At 40.0% G+C, this 25398-nt stretch overlaps 1 long non-coding RNA gene and 1 pseudogene across 1 annotated transcript; one reads left to right on the top strand and one right to left on the bottom strand.

The window, feature by feature from the left end:
* Positions 1-330: 330 nt before the first annotated feature.
* LOC118704761 lies at positions 331-1081 on the top strand (annotated as a pseudogene).
* A 261-nt stretch (positions 1082-1342) lies between these two features.
* Positions 1343-21462, bottom strand: LOC118704792. The gene is made up of 3 exons (XR_004983518.1): positions 21451-21462; positions 21109-21111; positions 1343-1452 (listed from the first exon to the last, which is right to left on the bottom strand). It is a non-coding gene; the product is annotated as an uncharacterized LOC118704792 (long non-coding RNA).
* Positions 21463-25398: the final 3936 nt, after the last annotated feature.

A 25398-nucleotide genomic window follows, 5' to 3' on the forward strand; every position in this document is an offset into this window, starting at 1 on the left:
AGGTAGCTCTCTATCCCCAGGATACTGACCCTTCCTGACCATATTCCCTGGGCTGGAATCTGGGAGAAGTATAGCAGAGGCCACCGAAGCCTCAAATAAAGACAGCTCTGGAAGGTGTGGACCACCAGGGATAATGGAGGTGAGGTCATGTCTGGAATGAGGAGGGAGATCCCTTAGAGTAATATCCTCCAGTTGTTGAGCATCTAGAGGTGAACATGGCTACACCGGGGTGACAGGGATACTTGGTGAAGATCTGCCTGAATTCAGTAAGGCTTTGGTTAGAAAGCAGAGTTAAGACATTGTTCTTGTTCCAAGGGCTTTCGGGTTCAGGTAACCAGGATATGTTGCTTTAAGCTTTGGAAGCTCACAGATGATTTGTCTTCCAGGTTCCAAAGACACCATGCAGGCCATGCTGAGGCTCATCCTGGTGGGGAAGACAGGGGCTGGGAAGAGCCCCACTGGGAACAAAATCCTTGGCCACAGGCACTTCCACTTCAGACTCACAGCCACTTAGGTGACCAGAACCTTTGATGTGGGGAGCAGCAGATGAGACAGGTGGCATGTGGAACTCATGGACACCCCGGATCATTTTAGGTCCTTAATCCCAAGGTCAGACTATGCGGAGTGAGAAGATGCTACTTGCTGTCCATACCTTGGCCCCAAAGAGCTGATCCTGGCTACTTAACTGGGCTGCTTCACTGTGTAAGACCAGCAGGCCATGAGGTAGCTCAAGATGCTATTTAGGAACAGATGGTGGCATGAGCCATCCTGCTGTTCACATGCAAGCAAGACCTGAGCTGGGACTCTTTGCAGTTCTTCCTGCACCACAGTGACAATCTTGAGCTGTGGGCTGTGGTAGATGATTGAAGGGGGCACATCAGACAACTGGAAGGTGGGCAGCAACCTGGAGGCCCCAGTGAAAGAGCTACTGGTGCTGGTGGAGCGACTGGTGCTGGACCACTCAGGTTACCCCTACTTCAACATTGTGTACTTCCTGGAGCAGGTGCTGGCTTTCTGAAGCCCTGGGGAGCATCTGTCACTGGTGGCAGCAAAGTTGGTGGGCTGCGTGTGGAGGCGATGAGGATACGGGCTCCTGTGCTGGCTACACATGTGAATGGCAGCATGGAAACTGCACACAACTGTGCTGCTGGGCTTCCTGCTCCTGTGTTGCCAGCTGTAGTCCAGAGGCCATAGTTGAGGTCCATCCATACTGAGTGACAGAGTATATATATATATATATATATATATATATGTATATATATATATATATATATATATATATATATATATATATATATATATATATATATATATATATGACTTTGAACCATCACCCGACAATCACATTCTTCCCTGGAGTCTATGCCTCCGGGGCCCACAGGCTTTCCTTGTGTCCCTCATCTTGTAGTAACCTACCAACCCAAAGACAAAAATCCTGCCTGCTCCCATCTCCTTCCAAACCAGCCCCTGGGACCTGGCCATTCCTGAGCTCTTCTTACTGGAGACCAACAAATTTTGTTGCTCTTGCCTATTTTCTACTGACCTCAGGCTGCTGTCCCAGAGCCTGGGATCATCCCTGGTCTCCCCTGAGAACCAAGGACAATAGTGAACACAAAGCGTCAGTCCAGAGGCAATTGAATCTGAACTGTATGAACAAATGCCCTGGACATTCATGTTGTGTTTACGGAAATCAATATTTGTAGATGTTTGTTCATTTGCCTTTATGCCCATTGAAAAATGTAATTCCTAAATCCTGCAAAAACACATACACCCAAATGTGCATGTGCGCACACACACACACACACACACACACACACACACACACCCTTCCCCTCCACACATACCCTTTGGGGTGCGTGTCCATAAGAAGACAAGACATTAAACTGTGCATCTCTCCCAGAAAGGAATGTCTCCCCCTGTGTCTCCATTCATGTCTTTTAGCAGCTTGAATGAAGAGACTTCTACAAGACCAAGAAAACTTTAACTGGAGATCTAAGTCTCTATGATCCACTGAGACCTTGGCTCATCTGGCCAACCCCACTTGTGATGTCCCCAGCATCTCCACCTTCACACACAAACTCAAGCCCACCTCAAAACTACGGGGTAAATTCAGATAATTTCTCCACAGTATCCTCCAGCTAGTGCCTTCACAGACATAGATTCCCAGGTCCCTGATGCCCTTATTTCACTAAAGATATATATATATATATCTGGAAAATAAACTGCAACAGTTGTGTTCATTTAGGACTGAAAGACTCACAACCTAGAAACCATGGGAATAAGAATGAGAACAAGCCAAAACCGTTTTAGCTCAGTGGATAGAGTGTTGCCCTGCAGACTGAAAGGTTCAAGGTTCAATTCCGGTCAAGGGCATGTACCTTGGTTGAGGGCACCTCCTCAGTGGGGAGTGTGCAAGAGGCAGTTGATCAATGATTCTCTCTCATCAATGTTTCTAACTCTCTATCCCTCTGTCTTCCTGTCTGTAAAAAAAAAAAAAAAATCAATAAAATATTTTTAAAAAAACAACAACAACAAAATATATATTAAAAAAAAAGAATGACAACAAGTGCCAAGTGATGAGACTCGATGTCTCCTTGACTGCCAAAGGCATTGTGGTTCAAAGGTTAGGACAGATCCCAGGAGAGGTACTAATAGGGAATCTTGATTTTGGTCTTGCCCATTTGTCAATATCCTTTTGCAAGGAACAAACAGAAAAACTTTACCATTGTCACTTTGCTGAGGAAGAAAATGGACACTGATCAACATAAATGAGGGGGAAAAAATAGCCAAGTGTCTAGTGTGAGCAATGAAACACTTGATTATTGATCTTTGTTTGAGTAAGAATGGGGCACAGAGAATCTCTAAGAATGTAGGAAGGAATATCCAAGGATTCCAGGGACAGCTACATCCCACTATGGCTGAAATCCAGGCCACTAGGGAAGAGAGTGTGTTTACTGGCTACACATCTATTAAAAGACAGAAATTGGCAGAGTAGATTAAAACACATGACACACAATAGGAAAAAATGGTAGTGGAATATATAGACATGTCCTAAACCTTGTCCTAAACACCAATGACAAAGTAAGAATTCTAAAGGCAGCCAGAGAGAGACAGAAAGTCACATACAAAGGAACTCCCAACAGATTATCCACTGATTTTTCAACAGAAACTCAACAGGTCAGAAGGGAATGGAATGAAATATACAAAGTCATGCAAAGAAAGGGTTTGAATCCAAGAATACTATACCCAACAAGTCCATCAATAAAAATTAAAGATAAAATCAGGAGCTTCACAGACAAGAAAGGACTAAGGGAATTTATTACCACCAAATCAGCAATAGAAGAAATGCTAAATGGTTTGCTGTAATAAAATAAAAAAAATAAATAGGAAGTGAAGAAGTTACACAGGGGTAAAGAATAAAAATGGCGACAAATAAGTACCTATCAATAATAACTATAAAAGTAAATGGATTAAATGCCCCAATCAAAAGACATACAGTAATGGATTGGATAAGAAAACAAGACCCATTTATTTGCTGTCTATAAGAAACCCAGCTCAGAAAAAAAGAGGCACACAGACTGAGAATGAAGGGATGGAAAAAGGTTTTTCAGGTGAATAGAAATGAAAAAACAGCTGTGGTAGCCATACTTATACCTGACAAATTAGATCTCAAAGCGAAGGACATAAGATTAGGAAGGCCACTTTATAATGCTAAAGGGAGTAATCAAACAAGAAGAAATAAGTCTGGTAAACATACATGCACCTAATACAGGAGCACCAAAATACATTTAAAAAAATCTCCTGGAGGATATCAAGGGAGAGATTGACAGCAATACAATCATAGAAAGAGACTTTGATACCCCACTATCACCATTGGACAAATCTTCTAAACAAAAAAAAATCAGCAAAGAAACATCAATCCTAAATGACTCAGTAGGCCAGATCGAATTAATTGATATTTTCAGAACATTTCACCCAAAAGCCACAGAATATATGTTCTTCTGAAGTGCCATAGGTCATTTTCCAAGGTAGATCATATGTTGGGTCATAGGCAAAGTCTCTACAAATGCAAGAAGATCAAAATTGTGTCAAGCATCTTCTCAGATCACAGTGGCATAAAACTGGAAATCAAATACAATAAAAACAATCCAAAGAAACCAAACACATGGAGACTAAACAGCATGCTATTAAACAATGACTTGGTTACCAAAGAAATCAAGAAAGAAATAAAAAACATCATGGCAACAAATGACAATGAAAACACAACAATACAAACTCTATGGGACACAGTGAAAGCAATCTTCAGAGGGAAGTTTATAGTTCTACAAGCCTACTGCAAAAAAATAAGAAACAATGGTAACAAATTACCTAATGCTACAACTCAAAGAGTTAGAAAGAGAACAAGAAAAGCCCACTGTAAGAAGAAGGAAGGAAATAATAAAGATCAGAGCAGAGATAAACTACATAGAGACCAAAGATACAATACAAAAGATCAACAAAACCAAGAGATTGTTCTTTGAAAGGATACACAAGATTGATGAACCTCTAGCCAGGCTCACCAAGAAAAAAAGACAGAGTACCCAAACAAACAAAATCAGAAATGAAAAAAGCGAAATATTATAACAACAGACCCCACCAAAATACAAAGGATTGTTTAAAAATACCATGAACAACTCTATTCCAAAAAAACTGGACAGTCTGGAGGAAATGGACATATTCCCAGAAAAATATAATATTGCAAAACTCAATCAGGAAGAATCTAAACAGCTCAATTGGCAAATAACTGTGGAATAAATTGAAGCAGTCATCAAAAACTTCAGAAAAAAAAAAAGCCTATTCCAGATGGCTTCACAGGGGAATGTTATCAAACATTCAAGGAAGAAATGAAACTTATCCTCCTCAGACTATTTAAAAATATTCAAGAGAAAGAAACACTTCCAAGCTACTTCTATGAAGCCAACAATACCCTAATAACAAAACCAAATAAAGACAACACAATAAAAGAGAATTACAGGCCAATATCCCTCATGAACATAGATACAAAATCGTCAACAAAATTCTAGCAAATTAGATCAAACAATACATCAGAAAGACCATACACCATGACCAAGTGGGACTTATCCCAGGAATGCAAAGATGGTACAATATTCACAAATCAATAAACGTGATACATCACATAAACAAATTGAGAGATAAAAATCATATAGTCATATCAATTGATGCAGAAAAGGCATTGGACAAAATCCAACACCCTTTCTTGATAAAAATTGTCAACAAGATGGGAATAGAAGAATCAAACCTCAACATAATGAAATCTATATATGGTAAACCTACAGAAAACATCATACTCAATGAGCAAAAACTAAAACCATTTCCTCTAAAAACAGGAACAAGGCAGAGATTCCCACTCTCACCACTCCTGTTGGCCATAGTACTGAAAGTATTAGCCATTTCAATTAGACAAGAAGAAATAAAAGGCATCCAAATTGGAAAAGAAGAAGTAAAGTTGTCCTTATTTGCAGATGACATGATATTGTACATAAAAAATGTGAAAGATTACATCATAAAAACAATACACTTAAATAAATTAGGCAAGATAGCAAGGTATAAAATTAAAACCAAGAAATCTGTGGCATTTCTATACACCAATAGTGAACTTAACAGAAACAGAGACTAAAACAGCAATCCCATTTACCATCACACCAAAAATATTGAAATACCTAGGAATAAACTTAACTAAGGAGGTAAAAGACCTATACCTGGAAAGTTACAGGACACTGATAAAAGAGATAGAGGAAGATGTAAACTGATGGAAGAACATACCATGTTCATGAATTGGTAGATTCAACATCATCAAAATGTCCATATTTCCCAAAGCAATTTATAGGTTCAATGTACTCCCCATTGAAATACCAAGGGCATATTTCATAGATCTAGAAAGAACTTTCAAAAAATTCATCTGGAACAATAAAAGACCCCAAGTAACCACAGCAATCCTGAAAAAGAAGAATGAAGTAGGTGAGATCTCAATACCAGATTTCAAGCTGTATTACAAAGCCACTGTTCTCAAAACAGCCTGGTATTGGCATAAGAACAGACATACGGATCTGTGGAATAGAATAGAGAATCTGGATATTGACCCAAACCTCTATACTCAATTAATATTTGACAAAGGAGGCATGAACATACAATGAAGTCAAGACAGTCTCTTCAATAAATGGTGTTGGAAAAATTGGACAGATACATGCAAAACAATGAAACTAGACCACCAACTTACACCATACACAAAAATAAACTCAAAATGGATAAAGGATTTAAACATAAGACGGAAAACCATAAAAATACTAGAGACATCCACAGGCAGCAAAATCTCTGACATATGCGGAAAGCACTTCTTCACTGATACAACCCCTCGAGCAATGAAAGCTAAAGAGAAAATAAACAAATGGGACTAAATAAAAATAAAAAGCTTTTTTACAGCAAAAGAAACCATTAACAAAACAACAAGAAAGCCCACTATATGGGAGAACATATTTGCAAATGTTATCACTGATAAAGGTTTAATCTCCAATATCTTCATATAACTTATACAACTTAATAAAAGGAAGATAAATGATCCAATTAAAAAATGGACAAAGGACCCAAATAGAATCTTTTCAAAGTAGACAGAAGGAAGGTCAAGAGACACATGAAAACATACTCAAAGTCACTAATTATCCAAGAGATGCAAATCAAAACAACAATGTGGTACCATCTCACACCTGTCAGAATGACTATCATCAACAAATAAACAAACGACAAGTGTTGGGTAAGAGGTGGAAATAAAGAAATCCTCAGTGGGAATGCAGACTGCTGTGGTTGATGTGCAACCACTGTGGAGAACAGTCTGGAGTTTCCTCAAAAAACTGAAAATGGAACTCCAATTTGACCCAGTAATCCCACTCCTAGGAATATATTATAGGAAACTAAAAATACCAATCAAAAAGTATATATGCACCCCTGTGTTCATAGCAGCACAATTTACAATAGCTAAGATTTGGAGACAGCCTAGATGCCCATCAGCAGATGATTGGATCAAAAACTATGGTGCATCTACACAGTGGAATACTAAGCTTCCATAAAAAAGAAGGAATTCTTATCATTTGCAGCAAACTAGATGGAACTGGAGGACATTATGATGAGTGAAATAAGCCATTTAATGAAAGAGAAACACCACATGATCTCACTCATTTATGGGTAATAAAGAACATTATGAACTGATGAACAAAAAGATAGATAGAGAGACAGTTAAGCAACACAGACTGTCAAATTACAGTGGGAAGGGTAGGGAGATATGGGGGAGTTAAGAGATCAACTTAAGGACTTAAGCATAACCAATGGACACAAAACTCTGGGGAGGGAGGGCATTTTTGAGTGGGGGGGTGCAATTGTAAGATATGTACACAAATAATTCCTTAATTTCAAAAAACAAAACAAAACAAAAAAACTAACAGAGCCAGGCAGGATCTAGAAGAATTCCATAACACCCTCAATCAGTGGATCTACTGATATTTGTAGAAGTTTATATTTGCCAAATACATATTTTTCTAGTGCACAAGGAATATACCAAGATGGCCATATACTGAGCTATAAAAAAAAATCTTATAACATTTAAGAGAATTATAATCAAATGGACTATGTTCTCAAACCACAGTAGAATTGAGCTGAAACTCTATAATGGAAATGTAGCAAAAATATCTTCTGTACTACCCTATCAGCAGCATCAAGACTCCCTAAATGGTCATCAGAATCTGGAATAATGCCTTGTTGATTGTTCTCCAAGGTAAAATTCTACCACTGAATATGGACTTTTTGGGGCCTGGAAGACATACATCTCACTATCACTGAAGGATGAAAGGTAAGGGGTAATAGCCATTTATCCCTTTTTTTTTGCTACATTGCTAAAGCAAATATCCTTTGTTAGAAAGAGCTGATAATGTTCCCCACCCCACATTCTTCCCTTGGTCCCTTTTCCACTTAGAGGAGAGATGACCTTGCTGAAGAAGGGACAGCTTCAGTCTTTTCTTACCTTTGGCCAGCCCTCATCCATTGTGATGACATGCTAACTCTGTGAGCATAATCAGCAGGTGTAATTTAGCCTCTTCATACAAGTATTTTTTAAAAATATATATTGTATTGATTTTTTACAGAGAGGAAGGAAGAGAGATAGAGAGCTAGAAACGTCGATGAGAGAGAAACACTGACCAGCTGCCTCTTGCACACCCCCTACCGGGGATGTGCCCGCAATCAATTTACATGCCCCTGACTGGAATTGAACCTGGGACCTTTCAGTCTGCAGACTGATGCTCTACCACTGAGTCAAACCTGTTTCGGCTCTTCATACAAGTTTTGAGAGCAACATCCTGGTCAGGGGCAGACATCATCCCAGATAAGCTCAGAATTAGCATCACAGAACACTGTCAATACCACCAGTCATATCTCTGCAAGACTGTGAACAGCCTCCTCCTAGTTTCACTCATAGTGGTTTCAGGAGAACTTTAAAGAGGAGAGAGACTGCTGTCTATTCCTGACAAAGTGGGAAACAGGGGCCTAGAAAGAGTAGATGGCACACAGCAAGCCACACACAGCCCAGAGATCAGCAACCAAATCTAATTCTTAGAGTTCCTTTTGTCCCTCAGGAACCTCTTCAGATAAGACTGGGGGAAATATGGCAATGAAACCACTAGTCAGAGTTGGGTAGGAGATATCTGAACTAGAAAACTCAGTTTCTCTTCCCTTGTCTGTGCTCAATTTAGGAAAAAGGGAAAATAATTCTAGTATTGAGAAAGAAGTGTTGAAATCTCTAACTGTAAATGTGCATTTGACTACTTCTCCATTTATTTTTGTTGGAATTTACTTCTTGAATTTAGAAGCCCTCTCATTTTTTTGAAGCTCGCTTAATTATGAGGTACATGAAAATTCAGTGTTGTCTTATTGATTAATTAATCTATTTATTATTATGAAATGTCTTTCCAAGGTGTAAAAATAGTATCATTCTGAAGCCTGCTTTGTCTGATATTAGTACAGCCCCTGCAAGTTTCATGTGACTAATCCGGGCACGGTGTAGCCCTTTCTGTGAAGCCATGGCCAGTGTGGCCTCAGGTTCAAAGGCTTGGAGAAAGGGCTAGCCCACAAATTAATACACAAGACTCTAAGGTTTGAGGCACAGAAAACTGACCACTAGAACATGTTAAAGTTTATTCCCCAGTAATGAGTGGGATTCATTAAGGAGGTAGAGAAATTAGAATTGAAGGAGTGGGGAGGAGAGAGAGGACCCAGCCGGGCTGCCTCCAGATGGACATGGTGGAAAAAGCAGCATGTGGCTGGTCTGGGGGTCTTTTTAAGGGGAGGAACAGGAGAGGGTTGGACCCAGGGCAGAACAGGAAGGGCTGCAGGGCAATTTGGCACATGCTGATTGGTGGTTCAATGTCTTGTGGATGTCTCTGTGACAGATGCCAGTAAAGTTATAAATCTGCCCACCAGTTTGGAGAGGGAGAATCTCACAAAGACAATAAATATGAATTTAAAAATTATGGGAGAAGCCAGGGCAACCTTAGCTGAAGTAGCCAAGTTACACTGTGTCTCCATTGCCATCTGCTTTTGAGAGGGCAGGGCAGAGCGGGGCTTGGCTAACACCTGACTCCATTTTGTACTGTGAGCAGGGCGGGGTATCCTCCATTTTGTGTAACTGGACCCTAGCCCTCACCCAACCAATCAGGGTCAGCCAAAGCTGTGACATCACCACCCCTATACAACACCTTCATCTGTTGAAGCTTGTGCTCTTCTGCCATGCCAATGTTGGTGTAAGAGGGACAGAGCCCCATGCTAGCATGGAGCAGGCTTCCTGCTATTGCATTAGACTCAGCTCCCTGGTGGTCCTTGGGGATCACAAAAATCTGGTCATAACATTTGGAGCCTCATCCGGGTTTCCCAAGACCCAGAGGGACCCTGATATGCAGAGCCTGACTGGCAGCAGTAGGTGTGTGTACGTGTGTGTGTGTGTGTGTGTGTGTGTGTGTGTGTGCGCGTGCGCTTGTGTGAGCACTCTGGAGGGATGTGGAAACCCCTTATGTTGGTAGTGCCTGAAGAGGTCTAGGTGGACCCACTACTGGAACACCAATGACCAGAGGATTCAGAAGAAGTTCTGACCTCCCAGGAGGGCCCCTCAGGCAGGCGAGAAGTGGAAACTTCTCCCAGGACAAGGTGGTCACTTCCGCCGATTGGCCTGAGGCCGACATTTGGTTTATAGGCAGGAGAGAGGTGGAATCCAATCACAGGTCTGGTTTTAAGTTGAAATGTTGATGTTGGGCTCCCTCTTCTTGGTTGTTGTGATTTTCTGTGTTGTGGAGGTCCAGAAGGGCCTATGGCAGACTTGTTGTTCTAGTGAGTGGCCAGCTTTCAATGTCAGTTAGCCACCAGAGGGCCACTGGTCGTCATGAAAGCTTCATTCAGTTTTGCTTCCACAGAGGTGGAAGACTGTTTTTAGGGACCCTCTGTCTTTTTCTGTGTTCCCTGTTTGTATATTTGTATATGTAAGGGTTTCATTTTGCTCTTGTTTGTAAATTTGCTGACTCTTTCCCCCAGAGCAGGCAGGAGATGGGAGAGAGTAGAAGAGGCCTCATACTCACCATCTTTTAGGCTTTGGGGATTTCTGTACTCTTGTAAGGAGGAAAGGCTAGTTTTAAAAAAGAGTGCACATAGTTTTTGAGCTTGGCTTAACTCTTTTCTGTGTACAAAATAAAACCCTTAACTGTTTTTTAGCTTTAAGAAAGATGGAGATGAACTGGGAGATAAATTAAAGCTAATTTCCCAAAAAGTTCTTTTGAAATTTTCTGCCCTGAGGCAAGTAACCAGCAGGAAGTAGGTAACAAGTTTACATATGAATGACTGAGAGCTTTCCTCTTGATTCCCCCCCAGGTTCCAGTAGGCAAGTTCTGCCTTCAGCTATCTTTAAAGATTGTGTTCATTTGCATTTAAATGGCTACTCCTTTTGCTAGCCAAGGGACAGATTTACATGTGATTACCTTTGCTTCTCAGTTTCCCTGGAAATTATATGGTATTCCTGTAAGTGCTGCATTTTCCACTTTTTACAAAATTGATGTAAATGTCAGCTTGTGTAAGCAGGCCCATTATCAGTTTTAATAATTTTTGGAATTCTCATGACTGCAAAAGCAGCTAGGCAATAATTAATAACCTGTTTAGCTGTTTCCCCAGTTGATGCAGTAGCCCATAAGACTTTTAAAGGGACATGAAATGTCCCAAAGAGTCCAAATGAAGTGTAGTGTGTCATACCCATTTGCCAAATATGGTCCCTTAGCAAACCTGAAGGGTTGACTCTTGTGGTAGGTCCTTGAGGTAGATGTAATATGCAAGTGGGATACTCTCTGATAATCTGTTTTACCTGTTGTTGAGAGATTGAGAATTGTCTACATAACATTTTTGCAGGCTGATATAAAAGCTGATGAGATTCTGAGGCTTGTTTTAATAAAGCAACCAATTAATCAGCATGTGCATTTCCTTTTGGCAAAGGGCCAGGTAATAAACTATGGGCCCTGATGTGAATGATATAAAAAGGATATTGTCTCTGTTGTACAATGTGCTGAACTTGTTTAAATAGTAAAAATAAACTTTGGTCACTGAGTCATTTCAAATGAGCAGTTTCAATTCTATTTAATAAACCTGCAGCATAAGAAGAGTCAGAGATAATATTAAGAGAATCTTGAAAATTCTGTAATGCAGCTTTAGTAGCTTCCAATTCAATATTTTCTTCAGAAGCATGACTAGTTTGGATGACTCACTCTAAATTCATTTTATGATAAGCAGCTTTGCCATTTGATGATACATCAGTAAAAACAGTTAATGCTCTAGATATAGGTTCCTGCCTAGTATTATTTGGTATAATATAAACATTGTAATAACTTGTCTTTTAGTAGGTGACAACTAAGTTCTCCTGAAAATCCACTCAGTCCAATTTGCCAATTTAAATCAGTCTGAAATAACATTTCTAATTGTTTCTCAGTGAGAGGAAGGGAAATACATTGAGGTTCTTCTCTAAGCTGTCTGCAACACTTTCTAAGTTGAAATATCAATTGAGCCATAAGTGCTATATATGTAACTGCAGTTTTCGAGGATTGATGTCCTTGGTCAGTGGTTAGCAAACTGCGGCTCTCAAGCAACATGCGTCTTTTTGTCTCCTTGAATTTTTTGCAAAGGCCAGTTTAGGAGTACCCTAAGTTAATAACAATGTACCTACCTATATAGTTTAAATGTAAAAAATTTGACTCTCAAAAGAAATTTCCTTCATTGTACTGTTGATATTTGGCTCTGAGTTTGCCAACCACTGTCCTAGATGGACCTATTCAATAATAGCAAGACAGTTTTTATTTTGGAAGATGACTCCAGTTGGGTTATTTGCAGTAGGATTAATCTATCCCAATAAAGGCAATTCAGGCAGTACTCATGCCACTTGGACTACGGAGATTGCCTTCTCAATTCCTTATAACTCCTTTCTAGCTTCATCTGTCAATACTTGGGGTGAGAAAAGATTAGAGGCAACTCTAAGTATATTAAATAAATTAGTCATTTCTCCTGTAGTGATTTTTAGATAGGGTCTTAACCAATTAATATCCCCTAATAATTTTTGAAAGTCATTCATACTTTTAAGAAAATCTTTTTGTATTTCTACTTTTTGAGGTCTAACATATTGGTTTTCAATTATGGTACTTACAATAGATATTTAAAAGGCATTTCTTTCTGTACCTTTTCTGGAGCAATTTTTAAGCTCCATTTAGGAAGTTCTTTTTCTAATTAAGAAAACATTGCTAAAGTCTGTTCTTCCAATGAACTCACTGGGAGCAAGTCATTGTCCATTACACGGTCATCCATTACATGGATGACCGTGTAATGGACAATTGAACACTGGTAATATTTGTTCCTTAAAAGCTGAATAGCTTGAGCTACATATTTTTGACATAAAGTAGGACTATTGACCATTTCTTGAGGCAAAACTTTCCATTGATATCTTTTCATGGTCTCTATATTATTAATAGAAGGTAGTGAAAAAGCAAATCTTTGTTTATCTTGCAGTGCCAAAGGAATGGTGAAGAAACAATCTTAAGATCTACTACTAATAGATACCAATCTAGAGGGATTTGTGAAGATGCTGGGAGTCCAGGCTGTAAAGCTCCCATGGTGTGCATAGCATTGTTAATGGCTCTAAGATCATGTAAAAATCACCATTTTCCTATTGCCTTCTTAGGAATTGTAAATATAGGAGTATTACAAGGACTATTGGAAGGTTATATAATGACCAGCATCTACTTGTTCTTCTATTAATTCATAAATATGACTTAAATTTTTCCTTGGTTAATGGCCACTGACCCACCCATATAGGTCTATCATCTTCCTATTGTATAGGCTCAGCATGGAGGTGAGGAGATTGAGCAGTGACCATTCATAAAAAGGTTGATATTCTAATCCTTATTTTCTTATGAACTGTTGTCCCTTGCCAACAATAATACAAGCTTGTAAACCTTCTAAAATATTTCAGCCCCATAAGTTGACTACAATTCCAGAGACTATATAGAGTTAAAACCATCCTGTTTGTCCTTCCTCATCTTGCCACTTTAACACTGCAGGTTGTGTTGCATTTTATCAGGAATTCCAATACCCATGATAGGCCTATAGCTTCTACCATGGACCAACTTGGTGACCAGGATTCTTGATTGATAACATTAACATCTGCTCCAGTGTCTACTAAACCTTTAAACAGTTTTCCCTCTATTCTTAGATTAATCATAGGACAGGTCTTGATAATTTCCTGTATCCAATTTATATCTGAGCTTCCAAATCCTGTGTACCTCTCTTTATAACTTCACCTTATTGAATATAAGGTGAAAGCAAGAGCTGAGCAATTCTTTGTCCTTAAATAATTTGCATAATATGTTTGCATTCTAAAATTACTTAGATTTCTCCCTTATAGTCTGAATCTATGATTCCAGGAAAAACAGTTAGCCGTTTTAACATATTTTCACTCTTTCCTAGGACTAAACCTTACATTTCTGGTGTCACAGGTCAACAAATCCTGTAGGAACAACTTGTCTAGCCATATCTGGGATCATGGTGATTGTTATTGTGCTATTAAGATCAAAGCCAGCATTCCTTTCTGGAGTGACTTGAAGAAGGGAATCTACTTGTGGTCCTGGCAGGGTGGAACTTCCCCTTATTTAATAACAGGGCTGGAGGGATCCTTTCTGGCTGTTTCCCTGTGGCTGGCCATTTCTTTTGTCTTGATTTAACAGCTGGCCATTTCTATGAAATTTAGATCCACATTGGCTGGACTAATGATTCCCCTTCTGACATCTGGGACATAGACCTGTATTACCTGAGTTGGGAGGCAGAATGCTAAGCCTTCTCCCTGAGTGTCATCTTGTGTCCTTTTTGATTATATTCCTTTTCAAAATGTCTTTGCTGTCCACAGTTGAAATATGATTTGTTTCTTGTTGTAATTATGGCAGCTAATAAGCTTGCCTAAAAAATGCCTGACCCCACATTCTGACATGCTCAAATTATTTCCGTAATGGTACTATTTTTTCTTAGAGGCATTAGACATTTCTTATAATCAGCACTGGCATTTTCATGAGCTAATTGCTGAGTCAAAATATCTCCTGCTGTCTCCTGTTGAATCTACTATCTCATTGTTTGAGTGAGGCAAGCTACAAAAACAGAAAATGATTCAGTGGGTTCCTGCATGCACTTATTAAAAGCTCCTTCAGGTCGAAACCAGTTTGACTCAGTGGTAGAGTATTGGTCTGCGACTGAAAGGTCCCGTGTTCGATTCCAGTCAGGGGCATGTACCTTGGTTGCAGGCACATCCCCATTAGGATATGTGCAAGAGGCAGCTGGTCAATGTTTCTCTCTCATCAACATTTCTAGCTCTCTAGCTCTCTCTGTAAAATATCAATAAAATTTATTAAAAAAATAAAATAAAATAAAAATAAATTAATAAATAACAATAAAAGCTCCTTCAGGTTACCCTTTTGCTGGTAAAGCCCAGCAGGCTTTTCTCCCATTAAGTCTAATTTGCTCATATGCCTGTTGGACTTAGAGGAGCTGATTTTGGACGTCACCAAATTGTCTCTGTCTTGCGAGCATTTCAAAAGTTATTTGAACATTCTGTGTGAGATTTGAAGAAGCTTGTTCTTAATATTTCTCTAAAAATTCCCCTTTCCACAGCAAATAATCTCCTCCATCCAGAGTTCATGGTCCAGATAATACCAATCATAAGGCGCTTTGGAATGCATCAGAAATGTTACTTATAAATTCTCTAGTAAATGGAGCATTTGCACCATTCTGTATTACACTATCACATAAGGCCTTTATCATTTTACAGTCAAATCTTTCATGCTGTCCTATTATTTGATTTGGGAGTTGTGGATTAGCTATCTGTATAACAGGAAAAGCAAGTCTGTCCTCCACCATCATCTTCTTTAATCCTTTTTGGATAACTCTTTGCATAGGTGATTCTATTAGTGCCGATTTAAATGTTTCAGAATCAGGACATGAAGGCCACTCCTCCAGCATATCTTCCTGCTTCTCTTTAGGAGCAGAGGGTGCAAAGAGTGGAGGCCTTTCCTCTCTGAAAGGTTCTAGCAAATGCAATACCATTTCCCACAAGTAGAAACAGCATGGAGACAAATTATTCTCCTGCTGCTGAGCTTCTTTCAAGTTCTGACCTATTCTTCCCCAACATTCAATATCCAATGCACCCTCATCAGAAAACCATAGATTATATTCTATAATAATCTGTATAAACTATAAAAGAAGATCTTCTGATACTGCAACTTCCTTACCCTTTAGCAAGCAAGCCAGAAGTCTACAAGAAAATCCCCCCCCGCTTTTGATGAATTCTGCCCCATTATGATCTTGCAGAAACAAAATAAATTACTCAAGCACTTAGGGATCTGCAAGTTTCCACAGCTGACAAGAGTTTTGCATGCAGTTTAATCTTCTACCGCTGGTCCAGTGATTTTTTTCTGCTCTGGCATATGCTTTTTCTCCAAGTTCCTGTTTAAGGTGCCAAATGTGAAGCCATGGCCACCATGGCCTTGGGTTCAAAGGCTTGGGGAAAGTACTGACATGCAAATTAACACAGAAGACAAGAAATATAAATTGTAAAATTATGGGTGAAACCAGGGAAACCTTAGCTGTAGTAGCCAAGTTCCACTGAGTCTCTAGTCCCATCTGCTTTTATTTACTAGAATACACAATTGTCTTTTAGAAATGCAAATAGACATATCAATTATCATGTTTAGTAAATTGTAAGACTATCACACCTTGTAGGAGTTTGCTGTAGGCTATTGCCTCAGTAGTAGGTAATAAAATGCAAATATTCACCCTGTGAATATCAAAGTTCCCAATTTAGCCTTCTGACCAGACTTCTCACATTTATATTAATTACTGTTGATCTTGTTTCTCAGCACCTTTCATGGTATTGAGAGGGTAGGGGGAGGCTAACTCCTGATCCTCCATTTTGTATGTCATTGTGTAACTGGACCTTAGGCCTCACCCAAGCAATCGGGGTCAGCCAAAATAGTAACATCACCACCCCTATAAAACCCTTTGAACTGTTGAAGCTCACTCTATTCTACCATGCTGCTGTTGGTGTAAGTGGGACAGAGCTCAGACTATTCCGAATACAGGCTTTTTTTGCTATTGCATCAGACTTGGCTCCCTGGTGGTCTTTGGGGATCACGAAATCTGGAAATAACATTTGGGGGTTTGTCCGGGTTCCCCAAGTCCCTGAGGGCCCCCGATCCGGAGAGCCTGACTGGCCACAGTAGGTGAGTGTGTGTCTGTGTGCTTGTGTGAGTTGTGTGCATGTGGACTCCCCTCATGTCGGTAGTGACCGAAGAGGTCTAGTTGGACTCACTGTTGGAAGACCATGGGCAGGAGGATTCAAAAGACGTTCTGATCCTCCCAGGAGGGGCGTGGAATCCCCTCTTAGAACGAGGAAGGTCCCCCCTGTCGGTTTGGCATGAAGCTTTTCATGTTGCTTCTATGGAGTTGAAAGACTGTTCTTAGAGGCCCTCTGTCTGTTTCTGTGTTCTCTGATTGTATGTTTGTATAAGTAAGAGTTTCAGTTTGCTCTTGTTTATAAATTTGCTATATTAAATTAAAATTTTAAAGTACTAAGGTTAATTTAAAGCAATAAAACTAACAATAAATATCAGACCATTGCTGCATCTTTCCCCCCAGAGCAGGCAGATGGTGGGGGAGGGGAGACATGTGCCAATCCAATGTGGACGCCATTCCCCAAGAAAGCCACCATAAGAAGCCTCATATTCACCATCTTTTTTTTTTCAAGCTAATCAGTTAAAGCTTTTACAAATTCATGGATGCATCAGTCATTTCTGTACTCATGTAAGGGGAAAAGACCAGTTTAAAAACTAGGATGCATAGTTTTTGAGCTGGGCTTATCTCTTTTCTGTGTGCAGAGTGAAAACCGTGGGCTGTTTTTTTTTTGTTTTTTGTTTTTTGTTTTTTGGCTTTGGGGATGGCGAAGATGAACGGGGAAAGAAATACAAGCTAGTTTCCCAAGGCAGTTCAAGCAGCTTTTCAAATTTCCCGCCCTGAGCAAGTAACCAGCAGGTAGTAGATAGCAGGTTTACATATAATGGCTGAGAGTTTGCTTCTTGACTTCCCCAGCAGGAAAATTATGCCCATTTTGAAAAGAATTTAGAAGTTTACTAAATCAAATGATAAAAACCTAAATCTAAATGTGTTGATTTGTTATAATATTGAAGTGTTGATCTAAGTATGCCTTACATGAAGTCTAGAGAATTGAAGTTAGTCTATTAATTAATTATGCCTTATATTTTATATGAAATGTATCTTTAAAATGTAAAAGTATTATTGATTTGGGAAATGCTAAGTATTTGATTTGCTACCTGAAAAATTTAAAGTTCTGAAAGTTTCAGGTCTCTTGCCATGAAGAAGTTTTAAAGCTACACAAGTTTTTTAATGGAAGAAGGGGTGGACATGCCCTTCCCTTCCACCTGCCCCCTTACAGATAATCCAATTCCAGCCAGCATCCATCTTTAAAGAATGTGTTCATTTGCATTTAAATGGCTACACTTCTTGCTAGCCAACCTTCCCAGAAAAGGACAAGCAGCCAAAACATTTAAAGTTAATTATTACATTTTAAAATTTAACTTGTTTAAGGTTGAGTGCTCTGACATATAGCAAATCGCCCTAAGTGGCCACTGGGATACCTTTTTCAAAGGGGTGCTTGCTCTCTGTCAGAGGGGTATCAGCCCACCTAACAAAATTTCTGTCCATGTTTAAGGTATGAAGTTGTAACAATTGGGGTCCAAAAGGTTAAAAGCAGGCACCAAATTCTAAAGTTAACTGTTTACAAGAATGAAGCTTGAGTGGGCAAAGTCACCAAGTCTGCCCAGCAAGCTCAAAAACCAAATGAATCTTATTTCTGACCACCCAGTCATGATCAGTGGTGGAGGAATGGTCTCAGAACTGTTTGTCTCAATTGGCCATTTAAGTTTGATGTGATTAATGATTACAGTGCATTGTGAAATCTTTAGAAGAAAAGGAAAATATTTTGTGAGCCACTTGGTCCGTGCGCGTGTGTGTGTGTGTGTGTGTGTGTGTGTGTGTGTGTGAACTCTTAAGTTATAGTTTTAAAATCAGTAATATTAATGGAAACACCTTCAAGGAGAGGGGCTTTTCGGAAAGGTCAGGGAGTCTGATTGCAATGTAGGGTCACCGGTTCCCCTACTAGCAGGAGGCCTAGAGGAAACAGGCCAGATGAAAATGCCTTGGTGGGTGCATCTCTTTGCCACCTGGGACCCGAGCCATGCTTCCTGTCTCCACCCACCCAGCGTCCATCACTTCCAGGGGTTGTTGAGAGTAGCTGGGGTGGCAGTGGGCAGTGGCGTGGAGAGAAATTCCTTTGTGACCTAATTCAACCCAAGGAGACCCAAGAACACCCAGCAACTCCTTGGACAGTTTTCCCTGAGTTCTGTTAGGGAGCTTAATGGTGCAGCTAGAAATTCTCCCATTCCTCTTTTCGGGCTAATCAGAATCTGAGATCAGTATCTGTAGGAAAAATGTGGCATTTTAAATTTCAAGCAGCTGAAAGCCTGGGAACAGGCTGCTGGACCTGCTCCCTCCTCCCTCTGCCTTTTCTAAATATTTTAATGGAAACAGAGAAAGTATTGAAAGGAAGAAAAAGCAAGCAGCAAATGGGAAGGAATTAGTATGCCTATTGTAGGAAGTAGGGGAACTGAAAGAGAGAATGTCCTGACAGGTTACCTAGAGAAGCAAAAGGAGAAACTTAGACTTCTAGGGTCTTTAACTTAGAGGAAGGAGACTGACAGGACCGGGGCTCCTTTTCATTAAGTCCCCAGGGTAACCTTACAAGTGGAGGGCAAACCTGTTAGTTTCCTGTGGTCACTGGGGCAGCTTATTCAGTCTTGACAGAGCCAATGGGACCTGTAACCTATAAGAAGACATCAGTCAGGGAGCCACCGGACAAACTACCTGTTTTCCTGGGAAATCAAAAAGGACTGTAGACCTCAGAGGAACATGTACTGAGAGAACACGGCTGCTGAACTGGACCAAAGTGAAACAACGGGACTTTTAGGAGCTAAAGAAGGCTCTCATCTCAGCACCTGTCCTAGCCTTGCCAGATGTCATGAAGCCCTTTCACCTCTACGTGAGTGAGGTTAGGGGCAATGCCAAAGGGTTTCTCACTCAGACTCTAGGTCCCTGGAAGACACCTGTTGCCTATCTGTCTAAGAGGCTAGACCCTGTGGCAGCAGGGTGGCCAGTGTGCCTCTGGGCAGTGGCCACCACAGCATTGCTGGTTAAGGAGGCAGATAAGCAGACTCTGGGCCAGGAGCTAGCCCTGAAAACACCGCATGCTATTGAGGCCCTCCTTCGAGGTGCTCCAGAGAGATGAATGTCAAACACCAGAATAACCCTGTGCCAAGCTCTTCTCCTGGACCATCCCTGCATCTGGTTCCATAAGATACTGGCCATCAATCCTGCCAGCCTTCTTCCAAATGATGATACAGAGGAACCCATTCATGACTGCATAGAGGTAACAGACACAGTACTGACAGATGTCCCACCATCATCACCAGTCGAGGTACTGTTCATGAATGTGAGCAGTAACCTTAAGGATGGAATCTGATATGCAGGGGCAGCGGTAGTCACCCTGGAACACATCATTTGGGCACAGTTCTTGAACTTTTAGCATTAATCAAGGCCGTTTGATGAGAACATTGTGACACCCACAGGAAAAGAGTGTTACCAACTGCAGCCAGAAAGGACATTATGTCCCCAAAACAGTGGGGCCTTTACAAATCTTAATAACCCTGCCGGACCTGGACCTACGCCAAACAGGAGGAATTGGCTGAACAGAAGCAAGCCATCAAAGGACCAGATGGTTGGTGGACCCTACCAGATGACACACTGTTGGTCCCAGAGGCTCTAGGTTGGACCTTAGTTGCCCAGTTACACAACATTACACACTTAGGTGTCACCAAGACTTCTGAACTTCTGTGAGACAGGTACTACCAAGCTTATATAGATAATTAAAAGCATAGTCACTAGAAGTACTCTCTGTGCACAGGTAAATGCTAAGCAAGGTAAGAGGGTCCCCCTGGGAATTCGGGCCCTAGAGAAATTCCCCAGGAGAGCATTGGGAGGTGGATTTCACAGAGATTAAGCCACCAGTATCAAAGTACAAGTACATGCCATTTTTTATAGACACATTCTCAGATTAGGTTGAAGCATACCTGTCTAGGGCAGAAACTGCCTCTATAGTAGTCAAGAAATTACTCTAAGAGATTATGCCTAGATTCGGGCTGCCAGTAGTCATAGTATCAGATAACAGCCCAGCCTTTGTAGCCAAGATATCTCAAAGTATAGCTCAAGCCTTAGGACAGGCATGAGCAGGACTCTAAAAAGTTTAACTAAATTTGTTCTAGAAAAAAGTGAAAAGTGGACCAACCTCTTGCCCATCACCCACTTATGGGCCAGATGTACCCCCTACCAGGAGGGGTTTCCCCCCTTTTGAGATCATGTATGATAGACTTCCCTCCATCCTTCCCAGGAGCAGGGAGAAGCTGAAAACTGGAATTCATAACTATTTCCTTGCTCAAGTACTTACAGGCTCTGCAGTATACCCAGGGAGCCATAAGCTTGTTCCAGATGCACTGCCAGTGCCCACTGCAGACCCTGTACCCCCATCCAGCCTGGGTGAAGAAATTCACTGCCCAAAGACTCACTCCAACCTGAAAGGGATGCTACACTGTTATCCTGAGCACGCACATGTCTGTTAAAGTAGATGGCACCCAGACCTGGGTACACCACTCCTGGCTCCTGCACCAGAAAACTGCCTGGATCCTACCAACCAGCAGCCTCACCCGTGATGACTGCATGAAGGGAACTGTACTTCAGTAAGGGCAGTACTGATGGGAACTGTGGTACTTGTTAATGGTAAGATCCTTTTTACTAGCCAGTGAGAAAGTCCAGGGCTAAGTAAGGCTAGATATGCTAGGAGCCTGGAGAGCAAGGACAGAACAGTGAATGCCCTTAAAGGAAGTAAGATGAGTCAATGATTAGACTCATGCACTTAAGACAATCAGGGGACTGAGAGTGCAGGGCAGGGCTAACTCCTGATCCTCCATTTAGTACATCACTATGTAACTGGACCCTAGCCCCTACCCAACCAATCAGGGTCAGCCAAAGCAGTGACATCACCATGCCTATAAAACCCTTTGATCTATTGAAGCTCACTCTCTTTCACCACACTGCTATCATTGTAAGTAGGGAAGAGCTTGGACTAGTCCGAATACAGGCTTTTTGCTATTCCATCAAACGCGGCTCCCTGGTGATTTTTGGGGATCACGAAATCTGGGCATAACAGTATATCTTTCTTAATTCATTTCCTTTAACCTCTCTGTGTCCCTATATTTAAAGTGGGATTTCCTATAGACAGCATTCACTTGAGTCTTGCTTTTTAAAAATCAATATGGCTGCCTAATTAGAGCATGAACATAATTTACATCTAAGATGATTACTGATAAGGTTGTGTTAAAATACATCCTCTTTCTACTTGTTTATGTTTGTGCCATCTACCTTTTTTTTTTTTACTTTTCTGCTTTTATTGTGAATCTTAAATTTTTTAAAATTTCAATTGCTGCTTTATTACGTATATCTCATTTGATTTTCTTATTGGTTGCTCAACTGTTTACAATGCGCATCTTTAACTTATCATATTCTACTTTAAGTGAATATTATATCACATCATATATGCTGTAAGGTGTCTTTTCATCTTTGACATTATACCTTGTACATTTATAGAAAATATAAACTCAACCATGTATTATTTAGCTTTCAAAAGTCAATTGGCTTTTGCAGAAATTTTTGATTGATTAAAGAATAAATATTCTATGTTCATACACCCATTCATAATTTTAGGTGGCCCAATCCCTTGTGGAGATAGCAGTTTTCACCCATATTCACTTTCATTTTCTGTACATCTGACCCATATGTGGATCAGTCCTGAGCAGCCTTTGTTTAGTGACCAGAAATGTTATACATATAAGCAAGTCTAAGCACATTTTAAAATACTGAAAAAAATCCTAAGTGTCTTTTCTGATTACAATAGTATAAAGGAAGTGTATAATGATAGATAAATTAAGTAAGAGAAAAGATCTCAAATAAATAACTTTAGATCAAGGAACCAGAAAAAAATAAGACAAACTAACCAAAAGTCAGCAGAGGAAGGAAACAGAGAACAGAAAAATAATAGAAAATGTAAAGAAAACAGTAAAGCTAGGAGCTGTATTTTGAAAAGAGAAACAAAATGTACAAACATTTAACTTGACTAATTTTTTCAAATAAAGAAGGCTCAAATAAATAAAATCATAAATGTAAAAAGAGACATTACTATGCATGTAACAAAAATACAAAGTATCATAAGAAACAATGATGAATAGCCATATGCCAAGAAATGGATAAAACTCCTAGAAGCATAAAATTTAATAAGACTGAGTCATAAATAAGCAAAACATATGAGCATGAAAATAAAAAGTAAGGAGATTGAAGCAGAAATAAAAAATTTCCCAACAACAACAACAGAAAAAGCCCACACCAGTTTCATAAGTGAACTTTAGCAAACATTTGAAGGACAATTATTGCCCATTCTTCACAATCTCTCCCAAAAAGGCCTGAGGAAGAAAAACTTCCACATTAATTTATGAGGCCAGAATAACTCTGATATCAAATCCAGACAAGGGCAGTATAAGCGAAATAAATCTATAGGCCAATCATCCTGATAAATATAAATGCAAAATTCCTCCACAAAAAAATAACAAACTGAACTCACGGGCACATTAAAAGGATCATAGGTTACTATCAAGTGGGATTTAAATAAGAATGAACTTCCTGTTATTAGAGTAAATATGTACAGTGTTATGATGGATGCCATTGTTAGGACAAGAATCTTAAGGTATGGGCAGCTCTTACTAAATGCATCTTGCTACGTGTTTAAATGTCGCACAGTATTCCGTCAAGATGAGCTTGATGGAAACCCAAAGCAACCACACAACTGTAGCCAACTGCAAAAAAAAAATCGATGTTTAATTAAACAAATAGTGTATAAAAGCAATCCCTTTGGGGAGACAGAACTTTGTCTGTGAATCTCCCATCTCCTTTACTTGCTGCAGGAACTAAAACTACTTGAGACAACCACGTCTTATGCTTAAATAGAGCATCCAAAGGGTGAAAGCCTTGAGTCACAAAGTGTCTAAGGCCAAGACAGATTCAGAGATATAGGATCTAAGAGTAGTTGGTGAGTTAACAATAGCTAGTACAGATGTCAACCAAAGAATGGTTTCTGTTGTGGATAACAAACACTCATCTACTTGCAACAAATGAAGAAAATGCTATAAAATGACCCCATATATGATGTGTTTGGCCTCCTAGCCAAACTCTTCTCAAGGTAACAATTTCCTTGTTGCTTCTTGCTATGTGATCTTAAATTTAAGAAAAAGGTTGGTGTTAATTGTTAAAAAATACAAACTCATTTCTAAAAACAGTGACCTCTAATCTATAATAATAAAAACATAATTCCCTAATCGGACCGGATAACAGATTGACCTTCTGAACATCAATCCAGACATCCTTCTGGATAAAGCCACTGTGGTGGGGACCAAGGCAGAGGTGGTTAGGTGTTATCATGCAGGCAGGCAGGCAGGCATAGGGGTTAAGGGTGATGAGGCAGGCAGGCAGAGTGGTTAGGGGCAATCAGGCAGACAGGCAGGCTGGCCAGTGCTTAAAACCAGCCGGCCAGGATTGCAAGAGGGATGTCCGATGTGGCATCGGGCCTAAACTGGCAGCCAGACATTTCCTGAGGGGTCACAGATTGCGAGAGGGTGCAGGTCTCAATTCCTGAGGGATCCCATCCCACATGCACAAATATTGTCCACTGGGCCCATAGTTTCACATACTTTTCTCAGTTCCCAGATGGGAGAAGCTCAATGTAACTATTACACATGCTGCCAGAATGTGTGTGAATAATGGGCACAAAGTTCTGCATTATGGTGGCTTTTCCCTGCAGAAATTTTTAGACAAAGTATTTCCAATGGATTTAGTCACTTATCCAGCAGTTGTTAGTAAAGTACCCAGTGAGGAACCTATATTGGAATGACCTTTTGAACTCTAGCTCTGAGCAACAAACAAGTCTCAAGCTGCACCAGGAGCATCTAGAGTGTGAGACCACAAGAGTAAATATAAACCAATCTCATACACAGTCACCTAGAAAACACAGGGTGATGAGGTCAAAAGCTGCAAAACAGGAAGCACAGCACTAAACCGCTTTTCTCAGCCAACATCCTGAGACTGTGAGATAAAGAAAATCAACAATGAAATAGAAACAGAAAGCAATCAAATAACTGAAATAACTAGCAGCAGCCAGAATCAGGAAAGAAAACCATTTGGAAAAAATTCGAAGAAGACACTCCTTTTCTGATTTGAATTGAATCTTTTAAACAATCAAAGAAAACATGTGGATATCAAAAATAAGCATGAATATGTCTTCTTTTTAAACCTAATGGCAGTAACCTGAACGTTTTTCAGTCCACGTTTGTCTATCTTTTATCCAATATTCCAAATATCTGAGAAATTTAAAAATGTTAAATTGACTTTTCCTGCCTTTAATACAAAGTAGGGAATTGGGGGAGTAACGTGTTTTGATTTGTTGTTTTTTTAAAAGCATTGCTGGATGATCTAAAGGAGACATGTGATTTTTATTCACTAAGGGACAGGGTC

Source organism: Pipistrellus kuhlii, unplaced genomic scaffold (assembly GCF_014108245.1).
Source record: "Pipistrellus kuhlii isolate mPipKuh1 unplaced genomic scaffold, mPipKuh1.p scaffold_m20_p_47, whole genome shotgun sequence".
Classification (NCBI taxonomy): Eukaryota; Metazoa; Chordata; class Mammalia; order Chiroptera; family Vespertilionidae; genus Pipistrellus; species Pipistrellus kuhlii.